General features: G+C 39.3%; 1 long non-coding RNA gene across 1 annotated transcript; it reads left to right on the top strand.

Moving 5' to 3' along the window:
• The first annotated feature begins 9097 nt into the window (after positions 1-9097).
• Positions 9098-12193, top strand: LOC132503842 (uncharacterized). The gene is made up of 2 exons (XR_009534646.1): positions 9098-9215; positions 11960-12193. It is a non-coding gene; the product is annotated as an uncharacterized LOC132503842 (long non-coding RNA).
• The last annotated feature ends 14635 nt before the right edge of the window (positions 12194-26828 follow it).

Genomic DNA, 26828 nt, shown 5'->3' with positions numbered 1-26828 from the left:
GGGGGCCTTAGACTCTTCCATGTAACTTTCCCACGTGCCACTTCCCACCCCCACCCCACACCCCTGAGGTGTGCTCCAGAACATGCTGGAACAGTTTGAAAACTACCGCCACAGAATAGGAGAGATTGGACTAACACGCTACTGATGATGAGTGCAGTCGAACCCCAATAATCATGTTAAATCTACTACTTAATGGATTCCCTAGGAGCACTGTTCCAGCTAAGGGACTAAATTTTTCTCTCTTGTCCCTCCAAAGCAACAAGTTCTAGAAGGACCCTTCTGGGTGACAAATGCAGCAGCCAATCCTACACACCCTCCTTGGCCATCTCTGTGTCTTCCAGGTATTAGATAGCAATGAGGCGTATGTAAGTCTGTGTGTGTGTGTGCTTTCAGTCATATAAACTAAACATAAGAAGCACATTGTGTGACGGTTTTTTTTTTTTTTTTTTTTTTTATGAAAAAGGAGGGAGAGTCACACAGCCTGGGATAAATACTAGAGAAAGAAAGGCTCTGTAGAAATCAGTCTCCCGCGTTTATAGACTCCCAAATTATACTCCTCAAGAGGCAGCCCCCAGCAGCGCTGTCAGTCAAGATGAAGTGATCAGTCTGAGATTTATTATGAGTTTTCTTTCCATGTATTCAATGGAAAACATCCCACAGGTGTGTTTATATTACCAGAGATAGATGAAGATTAATTGTGTGCCCAGATGCTGAAATGCATTGACATATTTTCTGAGATTTAAGTCTTGTTAAGTCTTAAAAAAAAAAAAAAAAAGGCTGTCCAGAATTCTCACACAGTGAAGGAATACAATATCCTCAAGGACTAAAAGAAAACGCAAACCAACCATCATTTATTCAGGAAATAGAAATTCAACTTTCACCTTGAGGCCTAAGATTTTATTTTTATTTTATTTGGAAGGTCCAAAGGGAAGTCCTTTGAGGTCAAGAAGATACTCCCATGACCTCATCACCTTAGCCTCCCCACCCAACATAATATACCTACTCCTGAAGTTTTCCTTCACTTACAGCCTAAGCTCCAAGGAAAAGGGTCAGTTAACATTTAAATACAAGTGACTTCAACCAGAAAGAAGGTTAAGTTAAAGTCCTTGCATCTTTCATCTTCCAGCATTTGCTTACTTTTGTCCAGAATAGCAGAGCTCCACCTTATACATCTTCCCTTTACAGATGCCTAAGGATTACACGTGTCGATGACATTATCTTACATGGTGCGAGACTTATGTCCTCTGGTAGTAAAAAATAAAAAAGATTGGCAGAGAAGTGAGTCCCTTTCTGTTTTCATTGTTTGGGGCAGGAGTTTAGGTGATGGTGTCAGGCGATGCCTGTGTGTTGTGGGAAGGGCTCTGTGGAGCTCCAGCAGTCAGCCCACTCATGGTCAACGGAAAGAAGACATTTCTGAGGTTTTCTTTAGTGAAATAGTGAAATTAGCTATTCGGCCGAGGAGGCCCCCCAACGAGATGCCTATTGCCAGGGGCTGCAAAAAACACACCTTGGAAGAGCAGTGCTGTAGATATGTTTCTGTCAAAAAGAAAGGAGATAAGCATGCCTAGAATTCACTGTGCAGCGACACAGGCTGCTCCCACCCGGTGGTCCTGTGACACACGTAGCACACAGCTGTCCTAAGGGCAGACTGGACTTGGGCAGGCAGAGGCTCCAAGTCTTGTCAAATGGAATCCACATGACATGCTCTAGTATTTGCCGGCTAACCTTCACAAAATGGAAAAGTGGCTTGAAAGTTTCAAGAAAGAGAACTTCAGCTTTGAGATGATACAACTGGACAGGCAGTTGAAACATGAAGAAATAGCAGAGGTGAACTTTCTCCTACCTCTTTTGTGAGTTTTTCTCGGCCACATTAAAAGGGAAAGATTTAATTCCACAATGATAGGAAGATAATAAAGAAGAGAGACCCTTTTTTTCTCCCTTAACCTTATCCTGTCTGCTCAGGAGGCTCCTGTGAGTGAGTACAGGAATGACTGGAGCAATGGCAGTTATTCTGTAACCATGAGGTATCAGCATGAAGAGAAGAATAAGCATGCTAAGAATGGCAGAAAGGAAAGAAAGAGCCTGGGTCCTTGACAGCATCACAGAGCTCCTAGTCCATCCTGTAAGAACTTCTTATTACATAGTTTGTTTAATACCTTCCTGACTTTTACCACTAAGTCAAGTTTTCTGTCATCTGCAGCCAAATGCATACTAACTATAGAGTTTTATATCAACAAAATGATAGAAAGCATTGCTTACTGGAAGAAACAGATAACTGTGTTTCCTTCATCTGCAATTTGTGGTTTAAAATTATGTAAATACATTGTCCCTAAAAAAAAAAAAAAAAAAAAAAAAAAAAAAAACCACAGCTGCAAACTTTAGAAACTTAGAAACAGAATCCTCTGATGTGCTTAAAAGTTTTCTTCCCCCCAAAACAGCTAAGAATAAAAATAAAAGACGCATCTTCCTATTAGTTTGCTGGTGCAATTGACTGATAAAGGAAGATGGACCTTTAATAGCAAGAGTTCAACAAAACCTTTACATAAAAGCTCAAAAATCAAAACAGTAGGTGTGAAAAACAAATATAATTTTATTAAATAAAGCTCTTGGTGTGTTTCTCCCACTGGGAATTATGTATCTTTGTGAAGGGTTTTTTATTTCTTAGTTATGACAGCTATTGAAAGCAAGTAGTAAAATAAACTGAACTTATGAATAGACATTTAAATTACTGTATTACAAAACTGAAACCAAAGTTTTCAGAAATAATAAAGCATTATTGCTCTCACTATATTATTATTAATTTTCTACTATTAGCACATAGTAGAAATATTACTTAAAATATTGTTTTTAAATTTATCTAATATTTGAAATTCCTGTTTAGTGAATTTTTTATGAAAACACATGATTCATAATTGATTTATATATTGAATAGATCCTTAACATTTTATACTGTAAAGATCACATGACAAATTTTGAAAATTATTGTTTCCTTTATCAACAGATGTATCATTTTGGCACCTGGATGCCTGCTGCCACCCCCTAACCCTCCCTTGGCCTGGCAGAGAGGTGGATACACAAGAAGGCTTGCATTTTTCTCACGTGTTCTAACGTTGGCGTTTTGGGGGGTTTGCTAATTCCTTTACTTTCTTGTTAGCATCCCAGGTTCATCACTTTAGGGACAAGAAAGAAACTTTAAGAAAACATTTTCCATACACACATTACTATATATAAAATAGATAAGCAACAGGGACTTACTGTATAGCACAGGGAATCTGTTCAATATTCTGTAATAAGCTATACGGGTAAAGAATCTGAAAAAGAATGAATATATGTATATATTTAACTGAATCATTTTGCTGTAAACCTGAAACTAACACAACATTGTAAATCAACTATACTCCAATAAAATTTTTTTTAAAAACAATGCATTTTCCTTTTTCTCATCTATTGCCTTCAAAGGAATAACAATATAAGAAACAACAGTAGAAGAATATAGCAAGCATATTTATCAAACCCGTGGATGAGGCCAGGACAAACGTTACCTCACTTCATATTTAGCCAAATTCTCACGTACAAAAACAGAGGACCAGGTTTTGTAGGAGATAAAGATGAAACAAAAACTTCCAGTTTTCAAAAACTGATGATTCCCCACTTGTAAATGGAAAGGCATATAGTTGAGGCAAGGAATCCATTGAGTTCTGGAAAAAACCACAAGAAGCTACGTGACTGAGAAATGACTCAGATGAACATTCTTTTTGAAAAGATGAAAAATTGAAAATGGAGTCTTGGGTTTTCCTGGCATGACGAAAGGTATTAACAGAGAAAACCGAAGCCGAGTTTTTCAAGTCACAGAAAGCAGCCTTGAGCAAACACACCAGCTCTGAGAAAGTCGCTGCCCAAAGAGATTAACTCATACCCAAAATGTGCTTCCGGTGAGGGGATAGGGCTGGTGGGGTGCAAATGAATGAATAATAATACCTCACCTCTCTTCTGCTTAAACATACTTCCTGATGGGAGCAGATTGTCAAAAAAAGGCCCCATGAAAATGACTAGAAGTGCTCCTGGCAAACTAGTCCAATTTTCCGTTAACTCAATTATTAAAGAGGAAGTAGGTCACTCTCTTCCTCAAATTTATCTTTCTACCAGGAACTCGGTTTAGTTTTCTAATTGTTTTTAAATTACTATAATTTTTTAACTGAGCCATGATTTCCTTATAAAAAGCTCTAAGACAGGCGAAAGCAAAAAGTCAAGTTCAAATATTTACTGTTTTGTCATTGAGCAGTTAAAAACCTACTTCAATTAATTCTTATCTACTCTATTTTAATCTACTATTATTGAGCAGCTGAGCTCTGTAGTCTGCAGGAAACATTAGAAATCAAACTCTGAGTTCAAGTATAATTTGAATGTCTGGGTTCTTGGGCAAGCCACTTAATCTCTGGGTCTGTACAAAGAAAGGGGAATGCCGGCCTACCTCCCAGGGCTAGTGGGAAGATTAACTAATTAATAATCGTTGAGTACTTTGAAAGTATAAGGTGCTATGCAAATGCTAAGTAGTATTATTATTAATGTTTCACTTAAAATCAGAGCTTGCAGGGATAATCATTTTTGATGTAAGAACATAGTGAATATTCCAGAATGAATTCTCTAATATTATTTAAATCTTAAAGGGAAATATGCAACTGAATATTTTGATGCTATCGTGAAATAAATATAATAATAACTTGCCATTTTATTTAAGGGAGGACTAGCTAACATATAAACCTCTAGAAAAGAAGAGAAAGAATATGTTTTAAGGGCTTTTTCAAGTCCAGAAAGCCTTGGGGACAACTCAGTTCTAAACCATATAATTTTATTTGGATGGGTCAAATTCTAGGCAAAAAACCCCCAAACAAACAAACTTCTAAAGACTTCCTTAAATGTTAGATCTGACCCTAAATCTAGGAGAAAACAGGGAAAATGTACCTTGACATTGGTCTTGGCAATGATTTGTTGGATGTGACACCAAAAACACAAACAACACAGCACAAATCAACATGTTGGATTACATTAAACTTCTGCACAGCAAAGAAAATAATCAACAAAATGAAAAGGCAAACTATGGAATGGGAGAAAATATTTGCAAGTCATATATCTGATAAGGGGTTAATGTCCAAAATAAATAAGGAACTCATACAACTCAACAACAAAAAATCATCATCATCAAATTAAAAATGGGCAAAGCACCTGAATAGACACCTTTCCAAAGACATACAAAGAGCCAAGTACACGAAAAGGTGCTTGATATCACTAAGCATCGGGTAAATGAAAATCAATACCACAGTGAGCCATCACTGGCTACTATCAGAAACAGCAAATGTTGGTCAGTCTGTGGAGAAAACAGAACCCTTGTGCGCTGCCATGGGAAAGGTACATTAGTGCAGACACTGTGGCAGACAGTATGGAGTTTCCTCAAAAAATTAAAAATAGAGCTACCATGTGATCCAGCAATTCCACTTCTAGGTATATATATAATCGAAGGAAAAGAAATTGCTATGTCAAAGAGATATCTGCACCCCTATGGTCACTGCCGCATTATTTATGATAGCCAAGACGTGGTAGCAACTAAGTGTCCATTGATGGTTGAATGGTAAGGAAAATGTAAAATATCTATCTCTATATAATTCAACTCTGGGAAAGAAGGAAATCCTGCCATTTGCAACCATATAGATGGACCTTGAGGGCATTATGCTAAGTGCAAAAACTCAGAGAAAGACAAATACTTTATGATCTCGCTTATATGTTGAATCTAAAAGAGCTGAACTCATAGAAATGGAGCGTAAAATGGGGATTGCTGGGGGTTCAGAAAAATGGGGAGATTTGGTCAAAGGGTACAAACTTTCGTTATAAAAAGAATAAGTTCCAGGAATCTAATGTACAGCCTGGTGACAGTAGTTAACAATACTGTATTGTACACATAAAAGGAGCCATGAGAGTAGGTCCTAAATGTTCTCAACATAAAAACAACAACAACCGAATGGCAATTATGTGACGTAAAGAATATGTCAGCTAACTTTATTGTGGTAAACACTTTATAATATATATGTGTAGCAAATCGTCACGTACACCTTAAACTTACCAATGTCATATTTCAATTATATCTTGATAAAACTGGAAAGAAAGTAATGAAACTAAAAAGAAACTTCCTATATGGTAACCATCGCTTTTACTGACTGAGTATTCTAATAATATTCTATGAATATTATCTTTATATTATATTCTATGAATATATTATGCTTGAATAATATTCTATTATTTTATATATCATTCACTTATAAATTGTACTGTACTTCAAAAATATTTTTCAGAGCTCATACTCTTAACACGTGTAAAATTAATATTCAAAATTTAAAAGACACAAACGTAAGAAAAGACAAATTTAACAACAAAAGGTCTGTATATTAATGCAGCAAACATCATAGCGTTTGTATATCAATTTATATTTTACAAAGCACATTTCAAAAAAAGCTCATTTAAGTACAGATTGTATTCATCTGTGAGCCTCTTAGCAACCAAAGTGAAAAAAATAGTTAATATAGTCTTAACTAAAAAAAGGAAGCTTATGAATTTTCTTGGCCTATTTCCTGAAAGAATGTGTTACTTGGACCTTACGTTAATGACTTGGGAAACAGCTGGTGTTCATCTTTATTAATATTTTGTAAAATAACAGAAATTGTCTTCCTATGGAGTTTTGCCGATTCATTTCTCTACGTTTGCAGAGCTTCGCCATCTCGAAACCCTAATTCAGTGCTGACAAGTCTTCAAGAGCATAAGCTAACATGGTCCAGATAAATGAAGAGCACACCTCAAATTTTTTCATTGTGTTGAATGCTAATGCTAAAAGTTAATGAAATAGAATATGCTGAGTGTGTGTGTGTGTGTGTGTGTGTGTGTGTGTGTGTGTGTGTGTGTGTGTGGGCGCGCGCGTGCGCGCTCTAATCAATTAAATAGGGAGCTTTCTAATTAGAAACATTAAAATTCAGGCCCTGAACGTGAATGTAAATGGCAGCTATTACAAACATTTAAAAACCATAGGAAAACAGGAGTGCAGTTTTTACTCATCTTTATGTGCGACGTGAAGTACAGGAGAAAGGAAATTAATGTTTGCGAGATGTAACAGTGGACCAGGTGCTTGACAGATATTTTCTCATCGATCTTCCCAACAATAGTCTGATGAAAAGATTTTACCATTTTACGAAAGAGGAAACCAAGGTTTGGGAAGGTTAAACATCCCAGTATCTGAACGTGGACCCTTCACGGCACTGCCAGTCACATTCCATGCTTCCACCCACACACAAAAGCTATTTTTTATTTTGTTTAAAATCAAACCACAGTCATTAGACCCAAAGGTCAATATTGTCTCAAGTGTGGATCTCGGTCTATGACTTTAATTTTTTCAAACAAAAGTCTTAGTTCCACTTCTGATGTATCCTTGCATTACTGGTACCTGTTCCTTTTTGCTAACAGGAAAAAAAAAGAATCCTGATATTCTCTTATGGCTTCACAGACAGGCAAATAGTCTTAACTTCAATTACATTTACTACATCAGAAAACAGAATATGCTTGATTTTGTCCTTTAGACATAACCTAATGACAGACCAATATTGAAAGTAAGCAATTGCCTGAAGTCCATTTCAATTCACAGCATCCAATATGTCTAGTATAAAATAATAAAGTGTTCCTAGAAATATTAGAAGAAACACCATTATTTAATTACCATAAGGCCTTCCGGAAGAGAAATAAAACATGATTTACGTGGATGAGCAAGGGGTGTGGGGAAGACTGAAAAGATATTATACAGATGAAGCATGAAATATGCTAGTAGAAAAGAAAGCAAATTGTGGACCAGTCAGCAAAATGCTAGATGAAATGTTAAAATAAAATAATAAAGAGGGAGAAATAGATTCTACAATGATATTTTGTATTATTGAGGGTGAAACAAACAGTTGAAGCCTAAAGGGGAAACAACACTTCTGAGATTCAGTCATGTTTTTTCAAAGCCGACAGGAAAAGAAGTCATGGAATAAACTTTTAAATTTTTATTTCTCATAAGATGGTATATTCCTTGTAGAGCATCAGATTAGGTAAGCAACTGATTTGGTCGTAAAAGCCATTGGGTCTATAAATGGAGGAACTACATGGCTAGAAACAAAATAACTAGTATATAAAGAAGATCTATTCAATGAGAGATGGATTAAGAAAAAAAATTAATTAGGAAATATGCATAACAGCCTTAGTAATCAAGTAATCAAAAATTTCCAGGAAAACTTACTCTAAAACATCAGATATTTTACTATATAGTTTTGAGATTTACTCTTCAGCAATATAGATAGGAGATGCCAGATCAGTTGCAAAAGTTTGGATATGTAGCAATAGATGAAGCAGGTCAGCATGCAAATACACTTTATAAAGTGCTTCAAACACCATGAAATCGTTTATGATCACTTCCTCTCTCTGTGAAGATGTCAGTTTTTCTTTCTTTGTGATATAGCCTGAGTCTCAACACCCCCACTGTTTCAAGGGATTCCTAAATGCATTACAAAGTGTAGGTTTTGGACATGCTAGGATCTTAGTTATTTCCCTTGGTCCCAAAATAATAAGGCTTATTTCATTTGAATTAATATAAGAAATTAAAATAAATAAATTTAAAATAATATATAATATATATTTAATTATATATAATTATAGTTTAAATATATATAAAGGATCTTGTAAATATTGATTGATAATTTTTAAAACTATAACATGAGTAAAATGGCAACATCTTGATCAGAGGATGCTACATTGTCTTGAGAACTTAGAAGGACTGGGTTTATTTCTTGCTCTTATTATGTGTCCTTTGGGGGCCAACTGGGGGCTTTGCTCTGCATTGTCTCACCCTGGGACCTGGATGACCACAGCACCTGTTGTGACACTGCGTGGACACTGGCAGAGGAAAGAGACCACACCCTGGATAGTCTTTCCTATCCATGACGTTAGTCATTTGAAAATAGAAGTGAAGTTATATAATTTATATCCTTCGAGCCCAATAATTCCATTCTAGAAATGTTCCTCAGGAAATAAAAAGAGACGCTGTTAAACGCCTGTTTTCAAAGATATTTGTTACAACGTCCTTTTTTTACAATTGTGGAAAATTGGAAGCATCCTCCACGTTCAAGGAGAAGAATGACTAATTACAGGTTTGACGACGCCATAGCGGCCATTAGATTATGTGGGTACATACTATTTAATGATGTGGGGAAACGCTCACATGTAATGTTCAGTGAACACAAGCGGCATGAAAATTCATATGTAAAGTAAGTCTCCAGGGAAGCGGGCAGGAAGGTGACTCAGCAAAATTGCTCACAGTACTTATCCTTGGGTCCAGTGACAGCAACAATTTCTATTGTTTTCTTTATAGTCAGTGGTATTTTCCAAATTTTCTGTGATGAAGATGTGTTCATTTTAGAATTAGAATAGAATGATGAATAACTTACAATTATAATACTTAAGGCTAGTATGGGTGCAGTGAGCCTTGAAAGCTTGGACTCTGTGGGTGGGAGGAGGAATTGGTAAAACCACTCCAAACAACGAAATACTGCAACAGTCTTAAAAGGCATTCATGCCCATCGGATCCCTGATTCTATCTTTAGCAAGATAGCCAAAGCATATAACAAGTGCTATTTATTCGAAAATAAATTTCTCTACCTAAAATTAAAGAAAATATGACTAAACCTGATTACACAAAAATATGACTCTTCTTTATATCCATAAATTTATAAATAAAATTTCATGTCTGCCTACTTGGGCAAATAACAGGTGGGAAAATTATTTGATAAATACCTTTTTTTTTAAGAAATACATAGCCATGTATTTATATTTCACAAGCAAATATTTATATATTAATACGAATGTAAGTAATATACAAATGATATGTATGTCTTGTGGTTATATTTTATCATGACAAAAATTACCTATATGTCCATGAATAGGCATGGGTTACATAAGCTTTGACCATCGATGCAATAGAACATGCTTATGGTATGTTAACTTGGATATAAAGTTTCCTAGAGAAGACAACATCAGTTAAGTAAAAAAGTTTGAAATGGAGAAAAGACTCAAGGAAATACTCAGGAATATGTTAGGTGCATGTTATGGAAACTTTTCATTTATATCTGTATTGGGGGGTATTTTCAGTTTTTCCTCAAAGTATACTTTTATAAAGAAGAAAATCTATTTAACTTTTTCAAAGTCAAAAGAAATATTGGTTGGAGTTGAAAGGGAACTATTAAAGAATTTTAACATTGAGTCTTAAAATTCCAATGCATCCCAAGTATCAACACAGTTTTTTTGACCATTAATTTTTTCAGAAGGAATATTTTAACATTTTTTTCTTGTCTCATTCTTTCATTGGTATGACATTGATACACCAATTCAGACATCTAGCTCAAAGAAAACCAGTGAAGATTTTTTTCATTACACATTTTGTGATGAGAGGGAAAATTTGCCTCGACAAGCCTGCAAAATTTCCTTGGAATAAGGAAGTTGTTTTAGGTGACTCACCTACACCAATGTGCCCGTCTGTTGTGGGTAATCCCTCTATAAAGCTTTTTGAATGAAAGAACTGTTTATGACATCAAGTCACTAAATTATACTCCTGCCTACAAACTGGTAGAAAGGAAATAAAAGTAACCCGCTTCAATATAGCCGAAGAGAGATTTGGAGAGATGAGCGGTGCTGGCCAATCAAATCCATCAAGGACACACACTGTGGTTGAAATGAATGGTACCCACAGGCTCACAAAATCCAGCCACAGCCAAAATTATTCATATGTGCTTTAAGATCTCAGCAAGGTAAGGAAGAAAGAACATCCGTAGTCATTGTCTTATTCAACTAAAATATCCACAAATGACACTTTCTTTAGGTCATGGTTCTGGAATTAGGGACAAAATTATTGTAGAATCACAAATGTTAATGAGGAGACTGGATCACTTGAAAATGCACCGCCTAAATCTATAAGGATGGATAATTGTGTTTGTATTGAATTATGAGGAATATTTAAAAAAAAAAAAAACAACTACTGTGGAGTCTAATGACCTGATTTGTAGTTCTAAGCTCTGTGATTGACCAAAAGACTTTGAGCAAGTCATCAAATTTCTTTTTTTTTCCTCATCTGTAAAATGGGTATAAAAAATAACCATTTCAAAATGTGGTTTTTGAAGTTCAAACTCAGAAAGAAAAATAAATAAGCCCGTGTAAACGGAAGAAATCCCTGTAAACAGTAAAGTGCTTTACAAAGGAAGCGACGTTATACTAGTTCATTAAACAGGGAGCTTTGGAACCTGCCAAGCACTGTGCACTGGGGATACAAAATGAAGGTTTCAAAATCTCAGCCATGCCTTGAATTCATCTCAAAATTACAGTCAGAGACTGATTGCATCACCTGGGGCAGTCCACCATAAAGAAGCCTTCCCTGCATCATCTCATCGTCCATAAAGACAGCCGCCATCTGCAGGACCAGCCCCTGATCTCCTGCTCTCCCAAGGTCCAGTCAATACCGGAAGGAGATATGTAATGCCCACATCCTAATGATTCTGCAGCCAGCTCAGTCCTGACCCAGAGAATCTAATCTGAAATTAGTAAGCGTCCAAGTGCTTTTTAATTTAAAGCCACTAGAAAGAAGGGTGCCGCTAAACACCATTTGTGAAGAAAGTATCACGATGAGAATGACGGAAGAAATGTAGGTTGGGCATCTGTGAATTGCAAATGTACTTCTGTGCGTAACTAGCCCTAAACTGCCTGAAAATCAATGAGTTGCAAAGGAAAGTTATTACATCTGCCCACAGTAGCATGTGGCCATAACTGTAATTGTTTCATTTTAGAATATGAATCCTTTGGGTTTTCTCTTTAGTAACTTATCCTGTAACTTCATCACAACCCTTAGAGTTGCACTGAAACTCAGAAGACGAAGCCATCCACTGGGTCTTGAAACCAGGAGGAGGAGCTATGTGTCGATCAGCAAGTGGAGAAAACAAGAAATGATGCCCTGTTTTTCTTCCCACACTCCTCCCTCCCTCCCTCCCTCCCCTTCCTTCCTTCCTTTTTCCTCTTTTCCTCTTTCCTTCCTTTATTTCTTCCTTTCTCCTCACATTCAATAAATACTTACTCACTGCTTCCATGCCATGCTTATGGGAATATAAAAATGAAACGGAACTACCATATTTCTAAGTATAACACAAAACCATAAGAAAGGAGAAGCACCAAATTTATTATGTGTTTTTCAGAAGATTTCAGTAATTCTTTCTATGATATGTATCAAGGAAAATATACAAGAGTGCAGGGAATAGTGGAATTTGGGGCTTTTCCTAAACTGGCAAAGAGAGTGACTTAATTCAGGGCCAGTATACATTTAAATTCTACAATTTGAAAAACATCTGTTCCCTGGATAATAGCAAACAAAATGAAAAAATGATGGCCGGGTTCAGGGGTTGGTGTACGGGAGACGGGGGTAAAGATGCTTAAAAGAGTACAAGGTCGCATACTATCTGAAAATTTCAGTCTGGTAACTATTTTAAATAGACATATATGCGATAGGACTGGGTTTGAATTTGATTTCTTTTTCTCACAAATGAAAAGCTTTCTACCAGTAGGTCCCAAACACTGTGCTAGACCCACTAGGAGCTACAAGGACGAGCAAGAAGTGGGTTCCAACTTCAAGAGGCACATGGAGCCTGGAGAGGGAGAGAGAGAAAGAGAATTTATCTTCTCACGCTAAAAACTTGATGAACACGGGAATTGGTGCAAGCAAAGAGGGACCCAGAGCACAGAAATACAAGGCTGGAAGAAGACGAAAACTGCCTCGTGGCTTCTGGGAGGAACGTGGGGAGATAAACTGGGATTTTAAAAGGGTGGGGAAGGGAAGCAAGAGAACCAAGGGTTTCAAGGAAGAGCAGAAGCAAAGATAAGCGATGATAGATGTGCCCACGTGTGTGGTGCTGGGATGGAGACGGCAGAGGCCAGTTCGGAACTGGAGACTCACTGGGTGGTGGCGGGGGGTGGGGGGGCTTGGTGGGTGAAGACTTACTCACAGAAGGAACCACGGCCAATGCTGCCAGCCGCAGTGGTCCTCTGTCTATTGCTGGCTAAGTGTGCTTGTCCTCTGGTCCATACAACTGCGAAGGTCAGTGCCCTTACGGACCCTTCTTCCCCGGGATCCCTGCGGTGGGCAGTCCTTGACTTCGTGTGCAGCGTCTGAGGTCATCCTGGGAGGTCACGTGCACGGGGGTGATATGGCAAAGTCACATTGTGAAGGGCATCCTGGTACCCTGGGGCCCATCACTAGGGCGATGTGTCAGGTGTACCGCTCATTAAAGCGTGTGCACTCCTTAACTTGTGTTTTCCTTGTCTCCTAACACTCCTGGGATGACATGATTCTGGGAGACTTCTAGATTTACAGCTGTGAGGCAGCCAGTCACTGACAGCAAAAGCATTGCCAAAGCCTTGTTTGTTTTGAACTTGGCGATGGCAAAGCTGTGCTCCCCAACCAGCCTGTCTCCTTCGGGCCCCCCTCAGTCCCTATCTTCTGGAAACGTGCATGCTGCACGTTCATTTTAAGAGCGAACAATGAGGAAATTACAATCGTTTCCATGCACGGGTATTCTAATGAGGATCGTGTGATAATAGCTGCAGTTGCATGAAAAGCTGAAACTTTTCAGTTACAGGAAAAGCTCCTACATGTGGGTAATTATGTCCCGATTCGAGGCTTTCCAGAAGAATGAAACAATATATACATAGTTTTATTTTGTTTCATTTTGTTTTCTCCCAGACTAATGGAGAAAAGGGGGGAAAATAATATCCTGGCTAGGTATGAAAAACTAACTGATTGTGACGGTAATAGATGATTACGTCATGCATCACCATAGCAACTCAACTTATAAAACAACAATTATGTTAGCAGAGTTACTTGAAATAGCTTTCTTGATCGCTGATATACAACCCCAGTGAAAAGATGAGACAGATAAATAGAAAGATTTGTTCTTTCAATTGAGGTTTGATTCGCTATTTGTCTCTGTTCTTGATTTTTCCCTATTATACTCTGAACTTCTTTAGAGGAAAGAAATATACTTTTGTCTCTTTGATGGAATAAAAGCAATGCTTAAACCTTTCTCTCTACCATTTTCGGCTTTGGAAGAGGGCTACCATTATTTACTTTACTCAAAAGGGAGCAAACCCCACGTTCAACAAGTACAACACATGTAACAATAAGAAAAATATCATGGGGAAGTATTTCCCCAGAACAAAAAATAGAATGAAACTAAAGCGTCAATGAAACCAGCTACAAAGTTCCCTCCCATTTTGAAGGCACAAAATGGAAGGGGTCTGAATGTGTTCCTTGTGTAAGTTAGATTTTATTTTTGGTTTAAATCCACAGTATGAAAGAAACATAATAGGCTAGATTTACCTTGTAGAATTGGAATTTGTATTCAAATCTACCTTGCACCTACCTTGCTACAAACTCCTTTTAATGTTTAAAAAGCTGTTTGACGTCTACAGAATTAAAGTGTTCCTAATAATTTAGGCACCTAATAGACTTACTTTACAGCCAATGTTTTCTTTCTTTCTCTTTTTTCTTTTCTTTCTTTCCTTCTTGCTTTTTTTCTCTCTTTTTTCAAGAAATGTGGAAAACATTAGCTAAAATTGTGTTGGTCTGCACAATTTTATTCTGTTAAAGACAGGTTTTCTGATACATTTAGCCCTTTCAATGACACTAATAGTCTCTGGAGACATATGGGTTTTCCTCTGTGTAACAATTAAGTCCATTTCAATGCTATTTGGAAAAGCTGAAACAATTCAGTTACTATATGTCTCTTCCTAGGTCTGTACTGTAAGCCCAGAGGAAAGCACCAGAAGTTACCTAAATAATAAAGCCTTAGCCAACTTCAGACGTCCACCAAAGTTTCGCTTTTTTCATATTTCACTCCTTATTTCACTTCTCTCATTTCTCACAGAAGGGGGATAATGAGACCTTCTGAGGTGTGTGGTGGTCGGAGGAGAGACTCAGTAATGAGCTCTATGAATCACACTGGGTGCTTTTCTGCCCTCCCTGGAGTTTGAAATGTGTTTCCCACCAGAAGTAAGGGTAGTTTATTGACTTACTTATTTTATTTTTTTAATCAAGTAAGTTAGGATAAATATGTGTGCAAATTAAACACATGCATTCTGCTTTTCAGAGGAAAGCACACTTGTATAAGTAGAAATCTGTTCAGAATATATATGTGTATGTTGCCCAATTATGAAGCTCAATTATAATCAAATTATTGCTGCCTGAGAAATAAGGAAGTCAGAGGAAGTAATTTAGTGAATTCCATATCTACACATTTGGCCCAGCTCATAGTTTTAAGTTTAATCATTGGGAGGAAAGTAGAAGGCCAGGAATGCATCCACTTCAGCAAAAAGTCCCCAGGTAATATTATTCACTTCTCTCAGACATCTGATCTGTTTAAATTACCTTATTAGAAAAATTGCTGGCAAAAGTGTTTGGTTTTTTTTTTTTTTTTTTTTAACATGGGCACATGTTCTTTTGTCATTCTTTGGGAGAAGAAATGGAGATTCTTAATAAAGCTGGAAAAATGATTTCAAGATTTTGAAGACTTGAAGGAATTATTGATGAGTTTCCATCTTCCTGGTATCTAGTCTCTGAAACCAGAAGAAGCTTCAAGAAGCAGCAAAAGGAAACAACCACCAAAACAAACAAATCAGCCAAACACAGGACCCTCCACAGAAACCTGGTTTTAACTGTTAATCAAATTGAGATCATGGTAAACATAAACATCTCAGGTGCTGCTTTTTTTTCACAATTTCCTCTTAAATTTATTAATATAATAATACTCAGGAAATAGAGAATCTTGTCACGGGTCCTTGTGAGATATCTAGGATGAGTCAGAAACATGGATTTTCTTCATTGTTTGCTACCAGACAGTAAGAATGCCAACGTAAAGGAAATCTCTCTCCAGCCCATAGCAATCTGTGTTCTTCCAGGATTAGTTCCCCTGCCCCTCCTGCAACAATCAAACAAGCAATAGCACAGGGCATCGCAAATTCCTCTCCACGTGGTTGTGCAACACTCCACCATGGTTTTGTCCTGGGCATCTATATGTCCTGTCTCCTCAGGGACATGGTAGCATCCTTAAAAGCCAAGGGTTGGTACTTGCTGATACCAATGACCCTACCATGGTGTTTAAAAATTTTGTGAGCTAAAGTCAGGCCCTCCCAGGATTTGTGGGTTAAGAGTCACATGAAAGTTACCCTACACCACTGAAACATACCCATGAAAAGCAAGGAAGGAAGGAAGGAAGGAAGGAAAGAAGGAAAGGGGGGAGGGAAGGAGGGAGGGAGGCAGGGAGGAAGGAAGAAAGAAAGGACCAAGGAAACCAAGGAAACCAAGGTAGTAAGTGTCTCACCATGGAAGCATGAAAAAGGAAATTATTTTTGCAAATCCAAAAGAGAGATAAAGTAAATATGGATTTATTATCCTATACATATATATTTATAGTAGTGAATGAGGAATTTCTTCAGTATTTGGATTAAGTTGAAGATGTATGTATTTTTATATAGTTAATGTTGAATAAACAGTTATTTTTTCAGCAAGTTTTCTCGTTCAAAACTATATAATAAACCATTTTATTGTTTCAAACAAGAGAGTTGTAAGATAAATGAAAATGTCTGAAAGGAACTTTAAAGTAGTCAGAGAAGGCAATAGATTTTTAAATGCAATGCATTTTTAAGTAATTAATTTTTGTAAAATCCTTTCAAATTGTCCACGGGAATGCAATTTCCATAGTAAATGTAAAGTGGTAGGTTTGAAGCTTATACTAGAACTTCAATATTGAAATACTAAATGTACAATTTTTATTTCTTTCTCTGTGTAATTGGACAAAGAGAAAGTTTACTGGCCAGACTAACATAAGAGGAGAAAGGGATCAATACAATTTTCAAACTAAATAAGTTCTCACTGCTTTTTTTACTTCTCTTGTCATTTATGAAGCAAAATGCCATCAGTGTGTCTGTCCACATTTTTAATAAAAATCTCTAAGCCAGACAACGTTGTTGACATAATGATAATGGCTACCTAAATTTCTCCTGGGTATTAGAATATTAAAATATCATTTGAAATTGTTAATTTTCCATCACAACCAGGTGTCTCATCCTATTTACCTTAAAATTAACAGGATTGTTATCAAATTCATCCAATATTTGAATATATATAAGTCAGGAACCATGTAAAATGCTTAGAATTGAAAATAAATGCCCCAACAAAAAAATTTTTTAATAAATAAATGCCCAGTTTCTAAGATTTAGGAGCCATAGAATTTGGTTGAGTTCAATTTATGTATGATTTCTAGCCAAGAACACATTGACCCGATTTGAAAAACTTTATAATTCCATAAAAAAATGTTTTTATTGTTTGTAATTTTGTTTTCTCATTTATTATTTATCTCAAATGTTAAGTTTAACGACAAAGCAGGATTAAAGCTAATTCAAAATTCAGAGGAATGCTGTCAGACCAAAGTCCTTCAAACAGTATTTAAGTGAGTCATGTCAAGAATAACTTTCTTTTTTCAACTCTTACCAATTGAAGATAATATTTTCTCATTCTAGTCAGACGAGCATAGACTTTGGAATAAACACAATCTGGGTTCAAATCCCAACTGTCTTTCTTACGCGCTCAGGTAAATTACTTTCCCTGTCGGAAGAACCATTTTCTCGATGTTAAAAATGCAGTCCTCTGAATGACCCAGGAATGCAGGGTTTATAGAGTCCTGGGACAAATGAGCAGCATTTCGTGGTAACTCAAGTTCATTAACCAGAAGAAATGTAGCCTACCTTTGAAATTACAAAAATGTGATCGTTTCCAATAAAAAATATGGGTATGTGTGGAGATTTAAAATTTAAAATGTTTGCAGGACAAACCTATACTTTATGCTTCTGGTGGAAGGTCAGATCACCCTTAAGCATTTATTTTCAATTTTAAACAATTGTAGGAAATTTGTGGATTTCCACTTACGGATTCTATTTATTTCAAATAAACAGGCCAAGTTTGTTTTGCAGTAGATCATGAAAGGATGTGCTTGTTACAACAATGACAACAGGAGACCAGTTGGGTAGATTTCAAGACTGTGGAATGTGGCATTTTAGACTCTAGCTCCAGCCCCTCAGGTCCCAGCTGTGTTACTTTGGATAAGTTACTTAACCTCTCTGAGCCTCAGCATACTCACTTAAAAACGGGATGTTAATTGGATTATTACTATAATTTCGTAAGATAATGCCTGCAAAGTGCTTAGCACAGTACTTGGCACAGATAAATGGCCCACAAATGTCAGCTGCTACAATATTGATGCTGCTGTTTATAATGTTGATGATGAAGATTGTGATGATGTTGCCAAGCAGACTTTCCAGGGACACAACAAGTAAGTAAACATCTTACTTCTTTTAAATTATGGAAGCACTGCTCTTAAAGGATTTGGCTGGACCACAGCTTTCGTATCTCAAGAGCTGAGGACTCCCAGCTCTATGGGGAGTTAAAGTGGATGCAACATGGAGGAAGCCCAAGACTGGAAACACTCATTTCCATGATTATAACCTGGAGTTCCATGCAGGAGAGCCATGGCCTGGGAGATATTTCAGCTTTAATATTCGGAACAGGCCACACTTGAAGGAGAAGAAATCGTGTTTGGTGCTTGGTTCTCAATTCATGAAGACATGAGATTTTAGATATCTTCCCAGGGTCAAAATAAGCCAAGCAAAATACTCTTATCATTGAGAAGCTAACAAGGAGAACTTCAAATCATCTTTAATTTATGTTTATAAGTTTGATGGGGACAGCAGCAAGAAAGCATTCTCAGATTACACATCCATGTATTTCACGGCCAGGATCAATTTTGATATTCAGTGGAACTATCTAAAAACACAACTGTACAGAATCAGGAAGCCACAGGTCCCGTCATTTTCCCATGCACAGAAGTAAAAACATGTGCATAATTCCGTGCTAGTTCTGTGCCCTGATGCGCATAGCGCATGAGCCACGGGATCGAGGTCCCCAGGATGTAACCCCGATCTCATGCCTGACCTGAATATCACCACCACCACCTTCCACAGCTCGACTGTGTCTGATGCTTGGTGAAAATGCTGATTTCCAGCAACCAGCACACGAAGGCATCATGCAGTGAGACGCTGTCCAGCTGCCCATCGTCCCCTAGCAGGCTTGCTACCCTGGACATGGTGAGGAGGGTACCCGGCCCCCGCTCGCTCCCAAACAAGGCGATCCCACATGGTCCCAAGTGACAATCTCATGTCTCCCAAATTATCGAGCCTCACAGTCTCCCCACGGCCTTCAAGAGAAGCCAAATGACTCAGGAGTTCGTGGAAAGAACAGTGGACACCAGAGGGGCTTAGCAAAGGCGCATCAGTGAGAGAAGGCAACGTGTATTAGACCTGCCACGCAGAAAGTTACTGTTACCTTCTTTTAAAGAGGTTAGGGAAAGAAAATAACATTTTCAATCATGCTGTTGAGTTTGAGGAATCTATATTAAATACTTCGTAGGTGTCAACCACTGAGCTAGTGGAGGGGATGCGTGGTCATGGTGACCGGCAGAGTGTCTGCCCTCAGGGACATTAAGTTCTAGAGAGAACTTAATGAGTTCAGTGAGTTGGGGTGAAGAACAGCTGCCCCTGCCCTGCACCCCACGCCCCGACAAAAAAGACCTCCACATCCTAACTCCTGGTCCCTGTGACTACTTCCCTAAAAAGCAAAAAGCGACTTTGCAGGTGGGATCTAGTGAAGGATCTGCAGGGGAGATTATCTTGGTTATCCACGTGCCCCTCAGTGCACCCAGTGTCCTTAAAACTGAGTCAGAGGGATGCTGAGCTCCGGAAGGGGAGGCACCCTGGGACCCCAGGGACAGAGACGGAGTGATGCTGCCCCAGCGCCTGGGACCACCAGAAGCCAGAGGACATAAGAACAGCCTCTCCCCTTTGATTTCAAGCGTTGCTACTCATTCCAGACTTCCAGCCTCCAGAACTGAGAGAGAATAAGTTCCTCTCGTTTTAAGCCATGAGGTTTGAGGTCATTTGCTACAGCAGCCCAGGAAAATACTATAGACACTGAAAAAGTAAGAAATAGGTAAATTAAGTGATCACAGATGGTTTTCAGGGCCTCAGAGGAAACAAACAGAGCGTGGTAAGAGAATAATTTGGGAGACAGCTCACCCCTCAGGAGGACCCCTGGGCCTTGCTGCTTGGGGGTAGAGACCCTCGCCCTCACCCACGCCATCTCCAGGGACCACTTTCCGCTCTGAGGCTTCCCTTTTCCAGCCATCCTGTCTCGGTCTGGGGCACCTGAATTGGGAGCCTGAGACGGATGGTGACTCTGCTTTCTCGCTTCACCCCCATCAGCCACTACGTCCACTCACGCATCTCCTGATCTGCGCCTCCCTTCATCTTCTCGGACGTATCCCTACTCATGACTCACCTGGATTACCTGAGTCTCCTATTTTGTACCTCAGTCTGCAGCTTACCTGCCGTCAGCCCATGAAGCCATCTTCCAAAAGCCCTAATGCAGTTTTCCTGCTCTGAGCATCCTTCCTAGCTGCATGCTGCTGGGAAGACCGAGTCCACTGTTTGGACAAGGTCTACGAGCCCTTCCTCCTCTCCTTCTCAGGCTCTGAGCCTGAGTACTGAACCCCTGTGCGTGCCTCCCCCATGCTGTGCTCCTTTGCCCTTGGCCTCCACGTGCTTTATTTCTTCTACTGGAAGCACTTCTTCCGTTCCCCAAGTTAGGCTTCAAGGCTCCATTGATGTGTTGCTTCTCAAAAGACATGGCCCTGTTACGTTGGGCTCTAGTGGTCCCTCCCCTCCTTCCCCACTGCCCTCCTCAGACCATATCTTCATTCTTTCGTTTAATGACTGCCTCACACTGTAATCTCCAGGAGGGCAGGAAGTTTCCAATTCATTACGATTTCTTGAGGAGGATTAGAAAAGGATGGAGATCTACCCCATGAACTAGATCTTCCTTGGGAGTGTGTCGGGGTATATATTTTTCATCAATATAGCATTGCGGTGAACAAAAATAGACCCAGAACATCTTGTTTAGTGGTACCAGGAAAGAGGCAAATAACAGAGACAGGTCCAAATGTGTCATGTCGCAGAAGACATGCTGCCCGGGGGGCTCTTTCTGGAGCCAGCACCTGAAAAGCAGCTCTTCAGCAGTGACCGTGCACAACATTCCAGGTGAGAGAGGTGTCACGAGAAAGTTCATCACAATAAAGCAACGGAGTTTACAACTGACTCTTCAAAAGCGTAATAAACTAGACAAGATTTCAGGTCATCCCTAGAGCGAGAGGGCTCTCATACCCTTGCATTCCGATGGGCTTAATTGAGAGTGATGGGGAGGTTAGGGTAATAGAATTCAGCCTCATTGCTGTACACTCAGCCTGTAATAAGCACCATCATTGACAAACCATCGATATCCCTGGCAATTATAAATATTGCAGTGTTTCACTTTCGGGCAAACTCAGGGCCTGGGGGAGGGACTGGGTTCCAACACATCATAAATATCATCCTTCATGTGTGTTCCTAGAGAAAACGCTGGAATCACTGCTCTAGATCGGAGATAAGCAAACATTTTCTAGAAGGGCCATACAGTAAACATTTTAGGTTTTGTGAGCCCTATGGTCTCCATGGCAACTAACAAACTCTGCTACTGCTAAAGCAGCCTTGGACAATACATAAATGAGTGGGCACGGCTGTGTGCCAATAAAACTTTATTTGTGGAAAATGAATCACGAAATATGATTCATCTTCTGATTTTTAAAAAACCATATAAAAATGTAAAACCATTCTTAGCTCAGGACCACACACAGTCAGGTGGCAGCTGGATTTGGCCCATAGGCCAGAGGGTGAGAATCCTTGCTCTGGATCATTAAGAAAACTAAAAAAGACCAATAGTGAGTCATTCATGATAGATTAGAATGCGTAATAAACACAAAAATGACTAAACATATACCAATATCCAAAAACTTTTTTCAAATATTAAGGATAAAAAAATTACAATAGAAAACATGTTTTAAAAGACAGGATATAAACAGGTTAATAAAACTGGAGATGCAGCAGAAAGTTTCAAAAAATAATAAATTCCTTATATTGCATAAAGGGAGAAAATTTCTACCATTTAAAACCTTAATTAGACTAATGCAATATTTATTTTTAAAGTTTTAGCTAACCACTGGTAAAATTTTAAACATGGCATGTACTTTCTAAACCACAAGAGAACAAAAAAAGAAAGAAGAAAGGGAAGAAAATGAAGTCTATACAGCCAAAGTCAGGAAACAAATGATCAAGAAAATAATGCTTTAAAATTACGACGTTAGAAGAGACAACTAAGACCCCACATTCTCATGTATTCATTACACAAGAGATGACCTTCAGAGCCACAGCGACAATTCATTTAGAAAACATAATAAAACGGGACGAATAACAAAAATTTAAGGAAAAACTTCTTATACACTTAAAAACACTCTTGCTAATGACTACATGGTCAAAGAGGAAATTAAAAGTGCAATAACAGAAAAAATAAAACATGAATATTACAGATTAAAGTCTATGTACCTGAAGCTGTAACCACAAGTGCTTGCATTCTTTCTATATAGAATACAAGTACTCCCTCAACTGCATTCTATATGGAAAGAAAACAGATGAAGTATTCAAGTCATGTATTTATAAAATAATTTCAAGCCTTCCTAATTTAAAGAAAGCAGAGAGGAACACATAATAAAGAAAAAGGCAGAAAACAGTAAATCAGAAGAACAAACTCTGGAGTGGGTGAATGGGTCAGCAGACAGGAGATGGGGAGGAGGGGAAAGGAGAGGCACTGGAGGGCGCTGGGCGGGCTGGGTGGCCCATCAGTGGTCACCAGCCTATCGCTGGGCTGTTCCGCTCTGGAGCCCAGTGGGTGGCTTCTGCTGGGCCAGGAGGCGGACTGGCTTCCCTTCACTGGTCCCCTGCTGGTTTGCTGGTTCCTCTGGGCCAGTGCTCTCCAGTGGTCATGTGCAGGATGCAAAGCAATACACAGCGTGTACCCACCCCCCCAAGTCTGCACACACGCCCCTCCCCCAGACCTCCTTGTCTTTAATCCTGCAATTCTGCTCCTTTCAGCCCCTGCCCAGATATCCATGTACTACTCACCTCATCTCTGCCATTCCATTCAGAACTCATCTTGAAGTGGACTCAGGTCAGGGCTCTGCATTTTAAGTGATCTCCCTATGCCCCCATTTTAATGGGGAGGAAAGCAGGTTAGTGTTTGGGGTCCCTGGTGTCAGTGTTGGCTCCAGCTCTGTATGCAGTATCTTGATGGACCTGGGTGTTTTCCTTCCCCACCATGCTCAGTTACTCTAGTGAATGGCCACAGTTCCCCTGGAGAAAGAGTGGAACCCGTTATTGCACATAATTAGCATAACACGGCAAGATCCTTTCTCAAGGGGACCTGTCTTCCCTTCTACTGATGGACTTTCACCTGGAAACTGGGCAAGGGATCCAGATTTTATCCTAACTGACTTACGACTTTTTTAGATCATTTTGGTGATAGAAGTCAGGCAATACCTTCATCGGCCCTCTAACTGTTTCACCCTTAGGAACACCATGGTCTACTTTCCAGGACCACAGATTCTGTAGGTCCAGGTGCCCCGTGAACATTGGGTCCTTACTGCTGTTTACAGTGATTACAGGCATTTTATCTCTAACCCTGGATGCCGGGCCTCTGACTCTCTGGAATGTTATCATCCTTACTGATGCCAGGAGGCCAGGCACAGAGTAGCGTCTCTCAAGTCAGCCCTCTCTGACTGGAAGCGGCCCACAGCTGGGCTTCTCGCAGCTGACGCTGCTCACTGGGGCATTCTTCCTTGTGTTAATGACAGGAGTGTCCTCCACATTCTCCAGGGAACACAGTCGGCCAATGCACTCTCTGCTCTCGTATAATAAATGCATTTTTAAATGACTCTCTAAAGACAGCCCACGGGTGAGATATGCAGTAGGACGCTGTGTGCGTGCACAGGAACACAGAGTGCAGAGGCCATTAAGCATCTGCTACAGGAGAAACGGAGAAACCTCCCACCTTGGTCCCCAGTCAACAATGCATATCCTAACTGTGGTGAAAAGTTGTGGGTTTTTCTTTCTCCCTTCCCCTGTCAACCTTGTTTTGACATCCTCTTAGGATATAACTTCTTTGCCATGTGTGCAATCTGGTGGGTCTCACTACTAGGGTTCCTGCCCATCCCTTGCCCAAGCCTGCCTAATTGGACTCTCTATCCAAGAGAGTCTTGAACAGAATGTGCAAGGATAAAAAAAAAATAGTTGGATCTCATTCATTCCAGTCGTGGTTCCTTGACATAATCATTGGTTAGTTCTTGCTACTCAGAACCCAGAAGATGTCCTGATTCCTGCTTTTTATGAGAACGTTTCTCCAGTGTTCTCCTTATTTCTATGACCTCCATAATATCCTTTCAGTAAAACCATTTCATGCTTACATTGGTTATAATAAATTTCTGTTGCTTGCAATCCAAGAACCCTGATATGGGTGGATATTAGTCACAACTTTACAGATGAGAAAACTGGGTCTCAGGGTATAGAGTGAACTGCATAAAGTAACTCAACTAGTAAGAGACAGAACCAGCACTCAAAACCCTTGATTCCAAGTGTAGTGCTCTTTTTTTTTTCTTTTTTTTTTTTCCCGGTACGCAGGCCTCTCACTGTCGTGGCCTCTCCCGTTGCGGAGCACAGGCTCCGGACACACAGGCTCAGCGGCCATGGCTCACGGGCCCAGCCGCTCCGCGGCATGTGGGATCTTCCTGGACCGGGGCACGAACTCGCATCCCCTGCATCGGCCGGCGGACTCTCAACCACTGCGCCACCAGGCAAGCCCAGTGGTCTTTTTATTATGACACAATGCCTCCCTCTTAGGTATTTTTATTCTGGAAGCAACCCCTAAAAACTTCTCTCAGCTCTAGACAATAGAGTTATAAACATTTGATGTAGATCTATCTGAATTGCTTAAAGAGATCAAAAGCCATTTCAAACCATGAGCCCTGTTTTTCTAGTTCTTTATATTCCCATCCCTTATTTTCAAGTTCATTGTCTTACATATGGTGTCTTGTATATTTTTAGATATATCTGCTGATTGATTATCCAAAGGAGATGTAAACATTCAAGAATTGTTCAGCTAACCATCTCTTGAAATGCATCTTTCACCAATTCTTAGATTTTTGGGGTGCGTGTCTGAACCAGTTTTTTGCCCTTAACACTCCTGCCCATTCATACATCTTTGATAAAAAGCACCTGCTGTGTTCTAGATCCTTATGCCCCTGTACTTCGTTATTCTGATTGTAGCTCCATGTCTAGACACGGGACCTTGGGATTAGATGCTTCCCTTGGTTTGGTTCCCTGGGGTCGGCCCTCCCACTTCCACTCTGAGTGGTCATCCCTCCTAATCTGCCATCATCAGTGAGATCCCAGGTCTTCCTTTCTGCTTCCGAGGGAATTCAGACAGTGAAGAAGGTTTCTAAACTCTCTCATACTAAGCTTTTGACATTCTATTGTACAAATAAACAAGCAACATTTTTCCTGATATCGATGCATGTTGCTTTTATTGCCTTCTTTAGAAATTTGCCCCATGAATCCATCTTTTTAAAATATCAACTTTTTATTCATTCTCATGAGGTATATTTTTATACTTTTAGTCTCCCCTCTTAGCATTTTTGGTATCCACTTCTACAGACGTATTTTTTTCCCAAAGCGTTGCACTGTTAAACTAAATCGTGAACTCCTCAGAGGTGACATTTATTTACCTTTGGCTCCCTGGAGTTCAGTAAGGTGCCTATTACCTGGTGAGCACTTTGTGTTTGTTGATTGAGTAATGAGTCACTATATCCACAATAACTAGTACACATGTATACTGCATTTCTATGTAAATGTATCCCTTATTCTCCATAAAATATTCATGCCAACAGTTATCCCCACTCTATTGCAAACCAAGTATGACCTTTTGTTTAAATTCTATTAATATGATGGTGAGCATTCAGTCTGAGGAGACAGCGGCAATTTCAATTAAAGTAATTACAGCTGCCAGTTCAGCCCAGATGTGGTGGAGAACAGGGTGGAGAAGGCTGCGTACGGAAATCTGTGGTCTTCGAGGGACTGTAATGTGACTCCTTCCATTCCAATCATCTGTTCTCCTTAGGCCAGTTGTCATCTGCTGGCCACGAAGAGGATTCTACATTTTCTATTCCTTGCATTGGCACATGACATACTGTATTTAATTCCTGTAAGAGGACATCCCTATCTGGGTTGAAATGAAGGAAAGGGTTGAATTCAAAGGTCGCATGTTTTTCTTTGTAAAGATCACTAAATAGTAGGATAGGAACACGCCGTATGTTTGAAGTACAATACAGAGAAGTAGAAAGATGAAATTTACTTCCTTTTCAAGCTCGGTTTCTGTTTGATTTAACTGAAATAGTTGCCACTGAATACCTTCCCACAGGTCAACTCCATCCTCTCGGGAATGGACCACCGAGGGGGAAAGAACGTAATGCAGCATAATTGCCATTGAATACCTTCCCACAGGTCAACTCCATCCTCTCGGGAATGGACCACCGAGGGGGAAAGAACGTAATGCAGCATTCAGGTTGAATTTGGGGGAGGCCAAATCAAAATGTGCAGTAACATTTATCTCCCCTTTCGAAGCTCCTTTGTCCTGTTTTTCTCTCCCT

The sequence above is a fragment of the Lagenorhynchus albirostris genome, chromosome 14 (genome assembly GCF_949774975.1).
Source record: "Lagenorhynchus albirostris chromosome 14, mLagAlb1.1, whole genome shotgun sequence".
Lineage (NCBI taxonomy): Eukaryota > Metazoa > Chordata > Mammalia > Artiodactyla > Delphinidae > Lagenorhynchus > Lagenorhynchus albirostris.
This window is presented reverse-complemented; position numbering and strand designations above follow the sequence as displayed.